The 20484-nt window shown below is 34.5% G+C and overlaps 1 pseudogene across 1 annotated transcript in view; it reads right to left on the reverse strand.

Moving 5' to 3' along the window:
- Nucleotides 1-20484, reverse strand: part of LOC310888290 (adhesion G-protein coupled receptor V1-like) — an 80238-nt pseudogene that overhangs the window by 1589 nt on the left and 58165 nt on the right. Inside the window, exons 32-47 of the transcript in view lie at nt 19703-19947; nt 19327-19508; nt 17769-18583; nt 16134-16343; nt 11766-11897; nt 11408-11507; nt 10235-10414; nt 8514-8677; nt 7857-7950; nt 5764-5842; nt 5136-5274; nt 4490-4631; nt 3741-4003; nt 1979-2154; nt 1013-1137; nt 4-170 (exon numbers count right to left, since the gene is read on the reverse strand). The product of the transcript in view is annotated as an adhesion G-protein coupled receptor V1-like (transcript). The remainder of the gene's footprint in view (nt 1-3; nt 171-1012; nt 1138-1978; nt 2155-3740; nt 4004-4489; nt 4632-5135; nt 5275-5763; nt 5843-7856; nt 7951-8513; nt 8678-10234; nt 10415-11407; nt 11508-11765; nt 11898-16133; nt 16344-17768; nt 18584-19326; nt 19509-19702; nt 19948-20484) is intronic.

Genomic DNA, 20484 nt, shown 5'->3' on the forward strand with positions numbered 1-20484 from the left:
TACCTCAACAGGAACAAATACTCCTTTCCACTGGTAGACAGTAGAAAACAAAGCTGGAGGCATACGCAACAGAACACCGTACAGGATTTCTCTTGAGGTAAAGAAACACCAACCAGATGCTGATTCTTCCACAAAACTTTGCAAGACAGATAGGACACTGATACCACCCCCTGCAATATAGTAAAAAATAAAATAAAATAAAATAAAATAAAATAAAATAAAAACACTATTTACTATTATATTACTCTTGAGATCTTTTCTAACCCCATTCCCATTATTTACCTCCCAAAGCCAGACCTAGTATGAGAAATGATGAAGTTGTGTCTTAGTATTTGTTATAAGTGTATATAAATACATAGAAATGTTACAATGCTAAGGATATAATGAGAGTTAAGCAGTAAATGTATTTTTCATTCATTACAACTGCACATGGAAGACATATAGGCAATTTGAGTCTGACTCATAATAATTGATCTTGGAATTTAGCTAACAAGAGAATTAGCTAGATAGCAAGTAGTAAAGAAAAAAAAAAAAAAGACAAATTACAAAATGTTCATGTTTTGTTCCCCATTTACAACATGTTCATGTTTTTATTCCAAGACGGTCCCTAAGCACCGTCTTGTCAGAACTAAACTCCAGGAGCTAGACTCTTGCATGTCACATGTCATTTATACTGTGTTAGAAAGATCCTGAGTTACAAGTAGTACGGAACAAATTTTATTACACACACACAAATAAATAAATAAATAAATGGCTAGTGACAATAATGTTCATATTAGCAGCAAAGACAGAAATAGAGATTACTGAAACTGGCAGAAGTGGCTGAAGACAAGGTGATTCTTAAGCAGCTAAAGTATTTTATCTACTAAATCTTACATAGGAAAATATTAACTGAATTGTGTCTGAATACTTGAATTTACATTCCCAAGCTACATCTCCTGTATGCTTGGCTACTCTCTTACTATCTCCACTTCTACAAAAGCAGTGGACATTCTCTGTAAAGTGAACGTACTGATGCCAAATGCAGTATCTGATGATGTCTCCCACTCAACGCTCACAGAAACGTTAAGCCCATTACTCCGTGAAACTTTCAAATAAGCTGTAGTGTTGGCTTCTTCAATTATGATGAAATTTGTCCTAAATGTGAGAATCATAAAAATAAGGAAAAAATTATTTTATAGTATATTCATTGCTGTAATAAAAATAAGATTTTTACTGTACAATTCCAGATGCAGAATATACAACAGAAATAAAAAGAAAATATTAATAACAGGTTTCAGTATCTGATGGACTGGTAGCTACATTAATTAGGGTTTCCCAATGATCCTTACTACAATCATGCAAAATCATAGGCAATTCAACAAAATCTTTAAACAGACTGAAATTTAAGTATATTAAATTCACGTAATAAATGTTTAGATAATATTATTATTAAATATTAATATAAATTATTAACTCTAAATATCAATGTATTAATAAAATAGCATACATACATTTTTTATTTAAATAGTAAATTTATTTAATCTGTATGGTTTCAGCTGAATGGTTTTTAAAAATGGCAGTCCATATGTGTCACTTGCTTCTGAAAAACAGCCTTCAGTGAAAGTATATTTTTTACAGGTTTAAAAATGAAAGTAAATTATAAAACGTATGACTTCCTGGACACTGATATGAGGTTTGGAACTTTTAACATGGAATACTATCAGTGGAATATGTAGGCACTAGTGAAGTATTAGTTTATAAAGAAAAATAATAATAAATAAATTGAAATTTTGGATTATGAATAGTCCTTTTTATGCATTTTTCTACTCTTTTGTTTAGCAGTAATAGTATTTCACAATACCTTTCAAAGTTACAGATTTACAAATTGGGTTGCTGAATTTCTTTAATGCGATCCATCAAAAACAAAATTGTAGAGAAATATTATCTCTTTGGAGTATGAGCAACTATCTCCTTTTTACTGATCAGTGTAAAGTACCTATTTCCAACTGTATAGATGCTGAAAAGCCCTAGTGGAGCCTGGTTTTGTAATATTGTAATCATAGTTTCCACTCTCGTGCCTAGTCTGGCTCCTCCAGTTGGATTGAACAGGGTGACAATGAAGTGCTCATCCATTTCTGGTTCTTCATCTAGTACCGCAGAAATATGCAGCGTCTGATAACAAAACAAGCATACAATGTTATTGAGACATGATAACAGATGATGACACAGCTCTATCAGAATGTGCTACCTTTTTTTTAAATTTATTTCACTATAAGGCTTTGGATAGCATAGCAGGAGAAGAGCAGCTCATGAAGCTGGAGAGGACAGAATTGAGGCAAGCTCAGACTGAGTTCAGACTGAGGTTCTAAAGCCATCCATCTAGTGGCCTCCATTGGTGCAACACTAAGATGAGCATATTCACTTTTCGTTGTTGTTGTTCTCTTTTCTTTCTTTTCTCATCCTATGATCCTCTGAAGTTTTTGATCCTAATTTCATACTTTTGTTCTCTATTTATTCCATACATTTTTGGGTAGTTTATACTCACAACACAGCTATAAGTGTAATCAGTTAAGTTGGTTTTAATTTATTTTAGTTGGCAGCTAAGCTATCTTCAGGGAAACAGGGTAATCTCACTACTGGTGCTGTCAAGAAAGAAAAGGAAAAGGAAAAAAAAAAGCAAGAATAGTGAGAGATTTGAAATACTCTTTCCTCTCGATGCTTCTTTCCCTCTCCTACACCACTGTGGATGAAGATCAGGTCTTCTACAGGCAATCTCAAACTAGCAAAGAGCAATCTAGAGAAAGCTAAGTGCTTCACTTTCATTTGGGGCTCACTGTCATCCTTCACACTACTCAAACAAGCAAAAAATTTCATAGGTACGCATAGCCTTGCTGTACAAAATAAAAAGTTAGTGATGATGCATTTGGAAATAATACAAAATTTACAATGTTTTATATTTCTGTTCATTTCCACAATAAACCATATTTACCAACTATATTAAGAAGGCTCCAACTTCTTATAGATCTGCTGCATTGTGATTCCAAATGCATCTAAAGGCCAGAAATTGAAAACCAGTGTTTCCAAGAAAAGTTTGTCTCAGTTTCTATCCTATTGCCTGTAATATGCTAACACTAGCTTCACCAGCTTTACTGGCAAAAATAAATAAATCGAATTGTGATTAAACCTTAGAAGAGTCAGGATTCACAAACTTAAGCTAGTTCATTTTGTAGCTGACATTCTTGTGAGGACAGTATAGAGGCAGTGAGCTTAATACTTAAGTTATTTTCCAATCCTAAGACAGACAACTGTTCTACTTTTTGTATTTGTTGCAGCACATTCTGTTTAGTTCAGACTAACTAAAATGTTAAATTACAGAATGGGATTTTTACTTTGATCTTAACTATTAGGCTTGCAAATTATCACTTTAATTTAAAGTAAGTTTGCATTTCAGCTATAGATTGACTACATAAAAAGAACTGTTCCAAAGCACACATGAACGTTATCTATAGTGTACTGTTTTCAATTTACCTCAACCCTTACAAACTAAGAAACACCTAAAGATGAGCCCATTTAATTTTCACACACTTCCACATCAGATAATAACAGGAAATCAGTCACAGCTCATGACTCAATTCACTTTATGAATGAAAGAAGTAGAAAAAATAAACAGAAGATAAAGCACAGACATTTCTGAAATCTTTCCAATATTTCCAAAAAAAAAGCTTCCTAGACTTCTCTGGTAATAACTAGCATATTACCTTGAACCTGACTCCCTCTTCGAGCACAATATATCCTTGAGAAGGGGTCAAATCCATTGTTGCCTCTGAAGAATTAATCTCACTTACAAGATACTGAACAGCCACAGTGCCAAATATTCCCTGAGGTGGTTCTCTGATAATATTCAATACTGCAACACTTTCCATCAAATGGATAGATGTTTGCTCTCTCAGAAAGAAGTGATTGCTGTTATTGAATGACAAAACTCCATGGCCATCATCATTGGCAAGTATAGTAATTGTAGCTTTTGAAAAAGAAATAATGAAAATATTCTTTGGTTAACATAGTAAAATATAAATATACATATATAGTAACATAATACATAACATAAACACAAATACATTCTTCCTTTAGTGTGTATATAATGCTTATGTGTCCATGACATTACCTGAAGAGAATGGGAAGGCATTTCACTTTAACTAGGAAGATCTCTAGACAGGAAGAATATAGTCTCTCCTAGAAAAGGATTATGAACTCTCTAAAAAGACCTCAGTTCAGTGAGGTAGTACACATTGAAAAACTCATCTTCGTGCTTTCTGATTCATTGCTTTACATATAAACTTTTTAATTGCACAGATTTCACAGGGATGTTTCAGAACCTTCCAAAGGAGTATAAAGATTCACCATAGCAGGACAATGGTGCTTTCTGAAATATGATTATTCAGAAAAGTGGAATTAAAATGTGTGCCACAGAATTCTAAAGAAATGGAACATTAAAACTAAGTTTTACCTGTTGTGTTCTCCCCTAATTCCAGCCCCAGAGATGGATTTGTTAAAATTAACTGGAACTTCTCATCACCTTCAGGAATCTCATCATCAAAAATCATGACATCAACAGATTTATGCCTTTCTCCATCAGCAAAAAAAAGAGTCTAGCGTTGAAACACATAAAGCACCGAATACTTACATCAGTTAATATCACACAGAAATTTTTGACTACGGTAAACAGAATTCTGTGAAATAGGAAGGAAGGGAAAGCATAGGAAGAGCCATATTCTCTGTTCCTTATAAACTGATTGAATCAGAAATATAAAGGTTCAGCACATTACAGAATGAGGACAAGAAAGAATAATTTATTTTGAAAGTCCTGTTGCAAAAATAGTCTATGAAAAAGTTTGTATGTCTAATCAAAATTAAATTTGAAATCGATGTTTGAAAGTTTACATTTTGCTTTATATTAAAAAATATATTTTTAAAAAAGAAATAAATAGTAAGAATAAGAATATTTTTATTTCATTCTATTTAGATTACCAAAGCAACTGAAACAAGCTGAAACATCTAGCATCACTACTGATCATTCTGCAGAATAATCAAGAAGATATTCTTTTACGGAAGCTGAAAGAATAAAAAGTACTAGATTTAGAGTTGCTTCTTACCCTTGAGGTTACATTAAAATCCAAACCCAGCTGGGCCTCCAAATTTTGGGCATAAAAAAATACAGACACATTGCCATATGATCCTCTGTTTCGGTAAGCCATTACTGTCAGATTCCCATGAGATTCACTAACTTCAAAACTAAAATAAAAAGAATAATTCTCAATGTTCACTGATTATGTTCTTTTGAAAAAGATAGTACATTTTTATTACATTTTCACTCTGAATTATTCCCTACATTATAGTTCTCTAACGCATCCTTTTTACCTTTTTTCTCTTATCTAAATTGAATTAAGTAACATGAGGTTTTTGTTTTGTTTTGTTTTGTTTTTTGCTTACATGAATGGTGAGGCTGGAAGAGTTGATGCAGGCTGGGGAGGTTAGGCAAATTGGTGATATAAAAGGACAACAGTGAAAGTAGTAATAAGTAAAAGAATTCTGATTAGATGAATAGTGAATTTTTGTTTTCAGTGTGGGAATCCCACTTTCTAGTTCAGCTGAATTGAATGATTACTTTACCATCTCAAAGACATGGCCCTATTTTTAACAGGAGTTTTACTTTTAGAAAGAAAATGGGCAACACCAATCACTAATTGGCACAGTAAGTTCTTCAAGGAAGATGAGACTTACTTGGTACCTTCCCATTCAATTACTCCTCTTACACCATCATTAGCATCGATAACAATTTGAGAAGCTAAACCTTCCACATCTAAAAGGCAAAACAGAAAGACAAAAATTAAAGAACAATAAAATCAATTTTCTTGATTTTCAAGAATCACAGAAGCATTTATTCAATCGGTACTAATATTACAGTGTCTTTACAAAAAATGTGTAGGAGAAAATGGGAGTGGGCAAGATAACTGGAAAGAGTCCTTACTACTAGAAGTGCAATAATGCGTCTTGAATTAGCACTGTGATATTTAATAATGCATAAAAAAAAAAAAGACTAAGGAAAATGTAGAAAGTTAAACAGCACATAAAACATTAGAAAATAATAAAGTCTAGATTTGCGATGGAATCTTAATTTGTCTTCACTATAAGTGTTTATTACAATGACATTCAATATTTTGCATTTGCCATTCTGAGTATGAGAAAGACAATGAGGAAGAATAATAAATGATTCAGCATTTCATCTTCTATTTGTGCTTCAGTGCCTCATCATACATTCTAATGGCACACCTCAGATTTCACTACAAATACACAACTATTAATTTATTTGTGGGGTGTTCACATACTGTAATATTCTACTGCTCCATAAAGACATACAGGTATTTACAATTAGCCTGAAATCGTAATTGAATACACTGCAGTGTGAAAAACACCAAATAATAGGTTAATGTCAGAAAAGTCTACTAACTTCAGAGACCAGAACTTTACAGTCAAAACTTAATACTTCTCAGAAAATAGGTTGTTGTTTTTCAGACAACCGCACCACACAACTACCTTAACTTACTTGTTTACTTTTTATAAACTTCAACTTACTTTCTAAAACCAAATTGACTTCACCGAGTCTGCCATAAGTATATTATGTTTAGATCCATATACATTTTTCCATCAATTCAGATAAAACTGAACAAAAGTAGAAGATTATTGCCATGAATCTAAGCCTGTCACTATGAGGTAGAGATGACGATGAGCAATAGCTCTACACAGACAACAGAAGTGTTACTGAGGTTTACAAATCCTGAGGGAGTAATGGCAATTAGAGACATTTCTGCTTCACTCCTGCATTTTCTCATGTCACCCTGAAGTCAGATCTGTTCACCCAGGATCTGTAAGAGTTTGCTCACAGACACACACGCGGACACACGTATTTGAGTCAGGCTATTTCTTCTACCAGAAGAATTCACTGACATGTTATGTGAACACATTTTTTCCTTATGACTTAAAACTATTATTTTCTCATTGTAAGTAAAGCTGACCCAATGCAGTGTCACATCAGTGTTAAATGGTCATGGTTCAAGGAGACAGCCAAAGAGAAAGTGAGACTATACAACACTGTTTAGTTTGGATGAATCTTTCATTCTTATATGCTACTCCTTTCATATTTTAGACTCAACTATTCACAAATCAGCAATGAGTCTTGCAAGTTACCTTTCAATCTGTAACGAATTAACTCAGTCACTTCTATAAGCATGCAAAGAAAAGGGAAAAGAGTCAAAGAAGATGTCTGACATTATATAACTAGTCTTTAGTACCACAGGATAATCCAACAGTTCTTAAAGCTAATGACTACTATTCTACTGAATTCTGAAGAAGCAAAATGAGAAGCAGACTAAGCAAATAATAAAGATCATTGCAAGAGTAGGAAAACCATAAAATATGTTTCCTAAAAGTGATAAAAGAATAAAAACAGACTTTTTTAAAAGAGTGAGCAGAGTAGCCACATAAAGTTTTTTTTTTACTTTTTTTTTCCATTTTGTAGTTTGTAAATGAAAATCAGATGAAAAAATCACCAATAAACTTTTCAAATAATTGTCCTTTCCAACTGATAATTACTAACTCCTCTACGAAAATTAATTTAAATTTTCCCAGAGTTTAAAAAGCAAGAGATTAAGTGTAATAATAAATCTATTTCATATTCTATGATGTTTCTTCTAAATAACCATGTCTCATCTCAGCATAGTTGGTAAGTAAGAGGAATAATGGTAATCTCCCAAGGTAATATAATATAAACCATTAAAAAGGAAAAGTAAAAATAATTTGCTATAAGATGTTTTTACCTAGCTTAGGTGGGGATGACGTTGAATGGTTCATGATGAGTTCCACTGAAGTTAAATTAACCAAGAAGAATTCTTGCACCTCTGGTATATCATCCTGCAAAACACAAATACAGTACATCCTCTTCTCATTGTCCTTTAAGAAACTTCCACAGAAGTCACCAAAAAGGATCACACAACAAGTCTCTAATATTACTGTGACACTAGAATTCATTTTTCTGTTTTCCTGAAATAATTTTATTGGGTCTGAAACTGATTATCGTGGAAGAATTAAGTAAGACATTATATATCATGAAAAAGATCCTGTGGTGACGCTAAACTATTCTTGCAAATAAATTACTGACCGATTTTAGAGGCATGTATCTCCAGCAATGAAAAAGTATGAGCCTGTAGCCAGCCATGAAGCACACTGTTCTAAATACTACTAGATAGTTGGTAAAGTTTTAATGAGACAACTTTATTACCTTTAGACAGAGGTAGAGCTGCTTTCTGTGACTATTTGATCCCTTGTGATTTTAATATTAAGATTGAAACCATCTTTCTAAATGATAGTGAAATATAACACAGGGCTTCAAATAATGGCTGCAAGCTTTAGTTCCCAAAATATTACCCTTTTGAAATCATACAGAAAAGTACAGAATTAAAGGGTTTAGAGGTTACCTCTAGAATAGTAATATTTATGGCAACTGATGTTTCTCCTTCTTCTAAAATCAGTGAGCCAGAAGCAGGTACATAATCAGCTCCTGGTTCAGCCACAGTCTCTTCTGTCTGATTACTTACAGTGAGCAATCCTGTAACTGTGGCATAAGTAACATTGATAGTACCTGTTTAATTTGTGAGGAGAAAAAAAAAAAGAAAAAAAAAATTGTTTTTCAGTTCTTATATAATGTTCACTGGAATGGATAAAGACAAGAGATCAAATTCTCATCCACAAAATAAAAAGACTAACTGCAAAACAGAAGGATTAAAAGAGTTATCCAAAGTACATTGGAGCTAGTGTACCTTTGTTACCGTTATCAATATGCCTTCAATTTGACCTTTGCTGACTTGTCTGTCTGCATAGGACTCAAAAATCATTGGGTCCAAATGCATCCAGAAATTTGAAGTTCTGTGGACCATAAATATGAAATTGCTGAAAGACTAACTGGGACATCTCATGTACCATTAATATGAGTTTTTGCAACAAGGACACTTTTTGGGAATGACAGATATCTAAGAAAGGCTCTAAAGGCAGTGCTGGGAAACACAGATTAATAAATCTAGATACTTTCCTGGGTAGATTGACAAACTTCAATAGAGAACAAAATTAGGGGACACATGGATAAATATTACCAAGCAGAAAAGTTATACATTATAGTTTTGAGAATAAAGCCACCTCTCGCTAATCTGGTAGGGTAAGTCAAGTGGCAAACATAAGGAGTATGAACCTGAAATAAAATGATAGATGAAATTAAAAGCTGCTCTATATGAAATAAAATGTAAGAGATAAAAGAGTCCTAATTAATAAATAAGTAACGATGCTTATTTTAATTCAGTGAGAGATCTTGCACTTACTATGAACAATTATCTTAAAACATTAGTTTACTGAATAGTGTTCAAAGAGTACACTAGAGTATGGACTGGTATTAAAAAATAAATGGAAAAATAGTGTCATTAAAATGTCTCTAAAACTCTCTGGTGTCTCCAGATCTTGAAAAGCACTGTAAATGTTACTTCATTTCAAAACAAGTATGGCAAAAGAAACAGCCAGATTATCACCGAGGTGTAAATATAGTCCAAAAAGGCAAATAGGAAATTATTATACATGTTTTCTCACAACATAAGTTGCTATTTTCAGGCAACAAACACAAGATTCATTTTTTTTTTCATGAAGCACACTATTGTATTGTAGAATTGAATACTATATAGTTTAAAGGATGTTAATGGATAAATTGATTCAAAGAGGAATCAGAAATTGTCAGAGGAGACATAAATTGAATTCAATGGTCTGGACACAACTTTTTCCATGTGACATTCCTAAGGTGCTGACTTCCTGAAATTCAGAGAAAAAATATGTGGGATGTGTGTACATGTCACTTTTCTCATGTTTTTTATTTTTTCTGAAGAGACTAATGCTTTGAGACAGACTCATTAGACAAAAATATGGTAACCTTAATAGCCACCTGATTGTTACAGCTTTCAGATCCCTTGCTGTATTAATGAGGATTATGACTCTAGTAATAAGTAATATTTAGTTTCCAAGTCTGCAGAAAGAAGCTTAGAAGTTCTGAAAAAAATACCAACTGTAACAAAGATTTTTCCAAACTTTCATTATCATGGCTTTTATTTGCCTAATGATAAGCAAAACAAAACTTCCTTTCTCTTGGAGTTGTTATACAGACCTAGAGATCCAAATTCTCTGTTAATAAAAAGCTGAATTGTTTTGTTTTCTTCTGGGATTAAAACCACCCTGGATGTGGAAGCAAAATTCAAAATTCCATGTGGTTCATCACTAGCTTCTACTGTTAGAACAGCTTCATATCCTTGACTATCCAAAACAGCAGCACCTGTAGAAGAAACTCCTGCAAGAGAATCAGTGGACTGCAGTGAATGAAGTGTTATGCAACTAATATTTTTGTCTTACATTATTGTTAATATTACATTTAAATAACGTTCAGTAGCCATGCAAATACCACGAAACCAAAGCTCACTGAAGTATGTGGATGGTGTGGGACCTACACACATATATATACTTACATTCTATAACAAATAGAAACAGAAATTTTATGCATACCAAGTACAAAGTCACAAAAATGTATTAAAAAATAAGAAAACTTAACAGGCCAGTGCCAAATATCAACTTCCCTATATTTTAAAAGGAAATAAACCATTTTCCCAGGAAGTACCTCCAAAAGCTTAAAACTATATTCCACTTCACAATCATTACATCAATAAACTGATATGTTTTCCAACTATTGCTTTGATGAATAATTTTGCTCATCCCGTTGGGCCACAGTGACTCTCGGAAGTTGATAAGGCACCTCGCAGCAACACAATCCATGTCAAGTTAGTTTGGTGTTTGGACATTAATTTCAGTTTGAAAAAAGGTATTTCAGAACGGATGCAGTTTAAGGCTTCTTTTCTCACTATAATTTTAATGGCAAGAATAAAATATTCTGACCACCTTGAATTCAGGGACAGATCAGTAAGTCTGCAGCTTGACAAGATTGTTTAAAAAGATAAAAATATCTGCATGTTTCATGGCAACTCTATCCATGACATATTAGTAAACTCAGTTTGCATTAAGATTAAGGGAAGAAACAACCATTGAATTAAATAGGCAGAGTTAAATCAGGATTGAAAACCATTTAAGTGTATTTGTGGAGACACGGTGGGATTTATATATACATACATAAGGACCAAGCCTATTTCAATAAAATGTTAATGAACTTTGCGTACTTTGCACCAGCTGCAGTTTGCTCAGTCCTATACCTCCAAAATGAAATAATAAAATTAAAAATATTATATTATTAAATGGTATTTTTAAGATGTAGCTGGCTATAGTTCTGCATTACCTTCTGTTTTGATGTTGTATAGGATGACTTGGTATTCTTCTTTTTCTTCAGGAATATGGTCATCCAGCAGATCAACATACAATGTTGTATTCAACGTCCCCTATTTGTTTTAAGGGTAAATTGATTAGCCATTATTTTATAAAACACAAGTGATATCATAATGACAAGTATTTTGAACAATTTCTTTAAGAAGAGTTAAGTATCAAGAATTGTAAGCTCCCTCCAGTTTGTAAGTCAAAAAGTGAGAAATTAAATAATCAAACCAAGAAAGAAGGACTGTTGAAAAGGCACACTTTTTCTCAGATCAGTTCTAATCACACTATTTTCCTGTAGCCAACATCACTGTTTATGGACTTACCTCAGGAAAAAAAAAGTATTCCAGAATAGTTTGCAAAATTTTGTTTTACATTATGTCCTACTATCTTCCACTCAACAGTAACATTTCCCAGTCCTGGAGGAGTTCTTACGATGTGGAATTGTAATTGTTCTCCTAGGAATAAAGGACAAGATGCAGTGTTTCAGGGTCTCCTCTTCTACATGTTGGTTATAAAAATGAGAGGTCAAAAACATGCATCACACAGTTAAAGTATTTTTCCTGAAAGATATTGCTATTTTTGTCAGTTTGAATTTCACAGTAGTTATATACCACATTCACTTTTAATGCTGAAAAGAAAAACCTAAACTTAAACTCTTCTAGTTTTTTTTTTTCTGTTTTTAGTTCACACTTGGAAATAATTATGAACATATGAGGGAACTTGGTATAGATGAATAACTTAGAAAGGGAATGTTCATGAAAACATGCGCAAACATTAGAGCAACACAAGTCTGTAAACTGTACAAAACAGTAACTACTGTATGTACCAACAATAATAGTAGTTTTCTACAACAGTTCCCTGGAAAGAATACACATTATCTGAACATTTGCACTGTCTTGTGACTTTATTCAATGCATGCAGAAAAAAATGCTTATAATTATCTGTAAGTTCCATTTATGTGAGTTCGAACTTACAAATATGGTCACTGTTAGAAAACAAAACATTCAGAAAATGTTAATAATTTCTTATAATCTCAGAGGTAATCAGTATTGCTGGACAATGTGCATATAAAGGAAGCAAATACTATGGTATTTTGCACATTTATAACATTTAACCCCAAAGGCACTTTAATTAAAAAGAGTAGACCTCTTAGTAGGCTTTGTAAAATGTGGAAATTGTTTTATATTCACAAGTTTTTCACAAAATTTCCATTAAATATTTTAAATGTGGACATGTGAAATTAGCATGTTATATCAACATGGAATAGATCAGTAGGCAATATTTTGCAAAACATTCACAATAGAGGACAGATGGTTATTTATAATAGGTAGGTACATGGCATTCATATTTCATATGCATTTTTCAGGTCCACAGAATTTAAGTTCAACAGCACATTTTGTCCTGCATTGGCTTTCAGAGACATGAAATATGCAGAAATCTACAATTCTGAGATTTTTGAAAACAATACATGAGATTTCTTTTGCTTATTGAAGAATTAACAAAACATAAGATAATGTTATAATAACATTATGCTGCCCAACTAGTCCCTTTGATTATGCAATTTAGAGAGCAGCAACTTAGGATGCTGTCTTGCTATTCTACTGTATTACCTTACAGAATTGTACAGCATTGTACAGCTAAAACTGGCAAGAAAAATCTGAAAATTTTCTAGTTACATTTATTTTTTGTAAGGAAGAGTCAGAGATATGCATGTATATTGGCTACCAATGAAAGAGAAAGGAATTCTTAACTTCAAGAGCCCTTAATATACTTAAATAAAATTTAATATTGTAAAGAAGTAATACAAAAACTGTATACACCCATTTTCAAATACATAAATGTGCTATTCAGCCCCAACATTTCAAACTTCAGTTAAGTCTCAGAGATGTCAACATTGATGTCGACATTGATGTCGACATCTTTGGCTTAAGTTGGTCCATGTTGCTTCTAAGAAAATTAAGGAATTCAAAATTTATTGATATCACAAGGATTCCACTTCTACAGTCAAATATCTGGATGGTAGACTCCCAATTTACAGGTTCCTCTGAGGCTAAATCATTACAGTGTTTAACACTGCACTGCAATCCACTATGTTCTATTTGAGAATTTTGCATATCCATTACAAAGAAATAAAGATTTAAAAGAAAAGTGGTTTCAATGGTTTAGTACCATTGGGAAAACACACACACACACAAATAAGGCAAAGCTTATTTCAATATATCTCTATAAGTTATAATGAATTTTCATTGAAGACTGGGAAAAATGCTTTATGATATAGAAAGCTGTTCCACTATAATCCAAACACTGAGAAGAAACTTGAAGTCATTATTACAGATTCCAAGTAGTTATTTACTGATCCATGTTTCCTACCAGCTTTACCAAGATTTTTTTGGTATTCCTATCCAGAAGAAATGCTAATATGAACACTAATTGATTTCTGAAGATTGAAAGTGTTATTAGGCTAAATTCAATATTTTTTTTAATATTTAATCCTTATCCATACTTTTACATTTCTACATTGTGACTTAATAAGTGATGCATCTCTTACATAGAGAAACAAAGAGGTGGGTATTTATCGCTGTGAAGAAGGGAGCATCAGCCGCTCTCCTCTTCCTCATTACTTTAAGCTACTGCAGTGCATTTTCTTGTAATACAGTTACACAACTGTCGCAGACCCCTGTCCAATAAAAAATACTACACTTATCCTCAATAAGGTAAAAAATAACATGCACATTGTGAAAACAAAATGTATTCACTTAACAGAAAATTTTCAATAACACAATAACTGTAAAAGTAATGATATTTGGATTTATGTCTGGTAAATTTTGCTTTCGAATGAAAAAAATATTTTGACAAACTAAAATAATCTAAATGCCTTAGCTCTTTTGCTCTTTCTCTATTTCTCCCTTTTTCTCTCTCTTTTTTTTTTAATCAAAGACACTTAGTTCACTTGTTTTGTTTCTGGCTGGAAGGCAATGAACTATTTCTTTTCACAACCTGGAAAAATAATATAATAATAACTATATATAATAATAGAACTATAGCCAAGTACTTCAGTTTCAAGCAGCCAGCATTTGGTAGCATGCTATGAATAACATTTAACCAGTTGAAAGTATTCAGGGACTTTGGGACTGAGACAGTTTGTATTAATTCCTTGTGCTCATTAACAGCTCTTCTTAGCTAATCATATCACATCTGGCTTGGCACAGAATTAACACAAACCATACCTAGATAAAAAACCAAAGGTTATGATGCCCTTTCATGTTGGGAAAACAAAACAAAAAACCTTTGGTTGAGAAAGCCATTTTTCTTCAAACAGAAAATGTAGTGCACACATTAGGGGACAAGTTCCTGTTTTGTGAACTTTCCCTGCCCATCAGTTCAAACATCAGAGAAACGTGATACTGCAATACACTGAGATTCCATCAAAGGCCACCTAAAGCAATCACCACCAGTACTATTATCATCCTATGCAAAACTGCATCAAACTGTAGATGAAACATGCCGTGTATTCTTTAAAACAATAGTAGAAATGTTTAGTACATACCAAATTATTATTGTTCTTTCTCAAATGTTTGCTTTCTCTTATAATTGCTACTTCCCAAATCATCTGCCATAAAAAAACATCAGGTTCATGGGACAGACAAAGGGAAGATGTTACCCTAGTGTTTCTGCAGGAATGTTTTCTAGAATATTTTAAATTCTTTGTAAGTCGCTGATAGATCTGATTTGCTTATGACTATTAGGTGTGTGTATGTTGGCAGTCATGAAGTGGGCTGGCAGGAGCCTCGTGCAGGCCAACAAAGAGAAGGGCAGAGTCCTGCCCCTGGCGGGGAGCAGCCCCAGGCACCAGGGCGTGCACCCTGATGGAGAGCAGCTTGACAGAAAGGGCTTGGGGTCCTGCTGGACACTGCACTGGGCAGGAGCCAGCAACATGCCTTGTTACTAAGAAGGCTGATGGCATTCTGGGCTGAATTAGGCCAAGTATCCCTAGCAGGCTGAGAGAGCTATCCTTCCCCTCTACTCTGCACTGGTGAGGCTGCACCTGGAGCACTGGGTCCAGCTCTGGGCTCCCCAGTGCAAGACAGACCTAAACGTACTGGGAAGACTCCAACAGAGGGACACCGAGGTGATCAAGGGAAGGGAAGAGAGGCTGTGAGAGCTGAGACTGCTCAGCCTGGAGAAGGGGAGGCTCAGGGGGATCTCATCAGTGTCCTTCAATACCTGAAGGGAGGGTGGAACAGGACAGAGCCAGGCTCGTGTCAGTGGTGCCCAGGGACAGGACAAGAGGCAGCGGGCACAAACTGGAGCACAAGAGGTTCCCTCTGAATATCAGACAGCACTTTTGTGCTGTGTGGGAGCACTGGCACAGGTTGCCCAGAGAGATTGTGGGGTCTCCCTCCTTGGAGATACTCAAAAGCCTGGACATGGTCCTGAGCAACCTGCTCTAGGTGGCCCTGCTTGAGGGGGAAAGGACCAGATGACCTCCAGAGGCCCCTTCCAACCTTAAGCATTCTGTGATTCTATGAATGCTTGCAAGAGTTCAAAGTACATGTCAGGTATGTGGATATTCACTTCTTGCTGGTGTTCTCTGAACAGTGAAACACAATCATTGTGAGTCATTATCAACTGAAAGCACAAAGATGGAAACTGGCATTAAAATTTGAGCGTGGTCAACACAAAGAACACACCTTCACAACCAATAACAGATCTTGAGGCTGTATGGAAGCTTATAATTCCTGCCACATTGTCACTTGCCAGAATAATCACTGTGACAGTGTCAAAACTGGGCAAAATTCGACTCCCTCCTTCAGTATGGACCAGGCTGATTTCAATACTTTCATCATCCTCTGGCTCTGGATCATCTATAATGGGCAGCGTGACCATCTTCTTTGTTTCACCTACAAGGAGAAGAACGTATACAACCGTGTGTCCACTTGGAAACCACCTTGTAAAAAGACTCAATCATCTCATTTTGAAAATAATTAAATACATAAAATATATTAAAATTGCATGAAACAAACTTATTTACCTTTCTGGAAGTCAGTGAATGTCATTATGAAATTTTATCTAATTACTATTGATCAGTCACATTAAGCCAATAAAACGATCACATCATTAAATATACTATGTAGAAATTAATTATATAGGAATTATTTCGGAGTGCCTAGAATTCTTTATTTTCATTACAAATTCTATGACTTTAAAATTTAACTTAGAAAAGGGGAATATCATTCTTGAAAAAAAAATAAATTGCCAGGTGCTAAGCTCTCCGATGAACCATTTACACAAGGGTGTACATTCAATATGAGTACATTTACTGAGCCAGGGAATGCATTGAAATGGGATGACATTTTGTTAGTTCCTTGCCTTTGGGACTATCAAAGAATAATAATGTAAGCAGCAAACACCGTTAATCTCTAGTCGCTATATATCCATTAAAATTTACAACACAATCCTGTTGTTCAGTGCGTGTGCATAACCCAGCTGTGTTTTATGATCATTAGAATATCAATTTACAGAATACATATGTATTTCCTGCTAGATTGTCTTTCAAAATACTTCAAAATCAGTTTTTACTAAACTTATAACTGGTAATGTAATTACATGCCAGCCTCACAATCATTGCCAGCAGCCATGCCTTACTATTCAGATGATTTATCAAGCTAGCACACTAGAATCTTTACTACGCACCTGGAAATTGCTTTCAAAATATCAGTTCGATTAACTCAGACTTTGAAAAAATAAAATACAGCATAAAATACAGCATGCTGCATGGTACTTAAGTAATGTCTGAGAGGGACTTGTTTGTCCTGTTTGCAATTCTTTTAAATATGTTCTGTTATGTTACGTTTAAATATGTTTTGTTATGTTACAATATGATCTCAGAATTTAAAGAGATGTCATGAAAAATTAGTACTGTAGTGACCGAGGGCTAACAAAAGACCACTTAGGCCTGATTCTCATTTCCATTATCTTTGCTGTAACAACTATCTTCGACTTTATTAATCCTTACTTATGTGGTAAAGGAAATCTTTATAGTGCAATATTTATACTGCAATATTTCTTTAATAAAAACCCTTAGGTATTTATTGTGCTTAGATATTTCATTGTGCTTTGCTACCACTGTGTGTGTTCTGCAAGATAATGCTACATGCTAATGAACAACCATACTCTTTTGCACGTGTATCCTTAGCATTCAGGAAAATTTAGCCTAAGAAGAAGATATCAGTTGTCAAAACATCCACAGTATCGTGTACTTGTCACGTTCTTTTTTCTTTTTCTTAGTTTTACAAAACAGAAGCCAAAACGAGAGCTTGTCTCACCTTCAGCAAACACCAGAGTCTCACCGACACCTATAAAATCCAAGTTTGGAGTAGCAGTCCCACCAATGACACGCCATTCCACTGTCACTTGTCCCAGGCTGCCTTCTGTTCTGTGTATCATTAGCTGCACGTTGGTCTGAGGACGTTCCTCTACTTCAACATACAGACCTTTCTCTGTTGCATTGGGACTTACACTGTAGATCTTAAACACTCCAAATGCGTCTCCATTCATCATTATGATAACTGTGGAGGTATTTGGCTGTCCTATGGTTGGTTGGTTTTTTGAGCTGGCTGAGACGTTCATCAGTTCTGCTTTCAAAAGGGTTATAGTGAATCTCTCATCCAGTTCTGGCAGGCTGTCAGGCAGTATGGTAACTGTTAGATTTGCAAACTCTTCCCCTTCCTGCATTATGGCCCACTGTCTTGTAACAGGTTCATAATCACTGCCAGCGATGGCTTGTGTGCTGAAGAGGGCGAATGCACTGGTAACGTTTTTCTTGTAGGTCCGGAACCCTGAAGTGTTGTTAGTTAATGGGCTGATATCTGACGTCAGCCAAAGGCAGAGAGGAATCCCTGAGGCACTGGAAAATGTAAAGGCTGAACATGCTTGTTCTTTTAGGCACTGAGCTGCACAGGAATACACAGGGTCACTTGCTGCTGACACATTCACTCTGGTCTTGGATGGTTTGTCAGGAATTCCTTGTACAGGAGGCTCGTAGTAGGCCAGGATATCCTGACCTTGCTCCACAGCAAGAGCTACAACGTCAGTCTCAGAAGTGCTGTAGAAAATCTGCAGCTGACCAAATCTTCCCTCCCTAAAAGACATTATAATAAAATAAAGTTCTGTTAGTTGACAAAGGATGTCTAATATTCTACATGTTTCTGGGTTAATAATAGAAGTGAACAAAATCAACTGACCCTTTCTGAATTGCTGAAAAATTCCAAATAACACATCAAAATGCATTCCCTTTGAAACTAGTACCAGAATAACTGAGTTATCTTATTTTTTTGTGGATAGCAAGTTTGATTATTTATAGCTTAGGTAGTAGTCTGTTAAGAATGCATATTTGTAAACATTTGGTTCTAGGAGTTAACTTAGTCTTCTTCAGGACTTGGCAGCTCTCCTTACTTGCAAGGAAGAAAAAGCCGGTGACACCCAGACTTATCATCCTTCCTCTAGGATCACATGCATAAAACCTGTTTTCCTTCTCTTATTTTCATCCTGTAAGGGCTGGCCATTTTGTCCTCCTGTTCAAATCACAGGAACAGGCTACCATGCAGGTTTAAATGATTTGATGATTAAACGGACAAAATGAATAGTACACTGTGTACGCTGAGTTTACATTGTGCATTTCAATGTATACTACGTTTAAGTAATTTATGTAATACACAGACATCTACTTCAAAAACAATGTGTTTGAAATGAAAATACATTGAGATGGCAGATCAAAGAATTGATGCACATATTTTTATGAGAGGAGCATGAAATTTGACATTATAGTGAAAACAAAAGTGAAGAATAAATAGTAATTACAAATAAAGCAAACATTATACAAACCTTCGCCTGACTGTTATGTTTGCCAGCAAATTTCTTTCTAGTGGCTCCTGAACTCGATATAAGGATTGATGAAAGAAAACTGTGCCATAAGGATTATCATTGGCAGGTATTATAATACTTGCCACGCCATCTAACCCAATAGCACCACCATTGGAGGCCTGAGTTAATTCTACACGGACAATCTCAAAGAGAAGAAAAGAAAAAGAAGTAATGCAGCTAGACAATTTGTGGTTTTTCTAACAATAATTACAAGCAAAGTATAACATGAAATTATAGCACCTTCCTGCCGGAACATTTCTTGTTTTCCATCATACATATTTCTAGAACAAGTCAAAATTAATACCATCTTCAAGGAAGATGTAAGTGCTTGACTTACTTCTTCTATTTCTGGAACATCATCAGCCAGGATTTCCAATAGTAGCATCTGAAAGGCTTCCCCAGGGGCAAAAGTAATATTGCCTGAGGCAACCTGCAAGTCCTCATCAGCAGGGTGTCCACCAATGGTAGCAACCCACTCAACAGTAACGTTACCAAGTGTCCCAGCATTGCGGATTACTGGCAGATTTATGGGTACTGATCCAGATTCAGGCTCCTCCACAGTAAATTCGGTCATCTGGAACACTGAAGTGCAGCACAAAGAGGTGTATTTCATTAACAGTAATATTTAAAATAAAAACACCATCCTAGTTACTGAATTATATATTTTATTTCACTTGATTGCATTCATTTGCACAATTAAAAAAATGTTAATCAGGTTTAAACTTCAAATTGAACTTTCAGTATCATTTTATCTGCAAATAAAATTGGCATGAAAATTCAGCCCCCACCCAAGAGTTTATTCCAACGTATCCATTGTTCAAGGCTAGCCATGATCTAAGTTTTTAGAAGACGGTCAGAAGGTAATTTTTCCCAGTGAGGAAATTTTTTATCATTTTTTATGTCACGTATGGAAAAAATGTGTCAACATATTCCATCTAAATTGTTTCAAATGTAAGTCTTTCTTGTATAAAATCTTTAGTTGTTAAGAATGAAGTTAATGAATTATCCATGTGGAATTATTTACTTTTGTCAATTTCCTTTACATTTTGCTGATAAAATGGAATAACTGAAATAAAGTAGGGTACTAAAGGGAGAAAGAGTAAGTCAAATAAAATGGCT

This window comes from Anser anser, assembly GCF_964211835.1.
Source record: "Anser anser genome assembly, chromosome: 33".
Classification (NCBI taxonomy): domain Eukaryota; kingdom Metazoa; phylum Chordata; class Aves; order Anseriformes; family Anatidae; genus Anser; species Anser anser.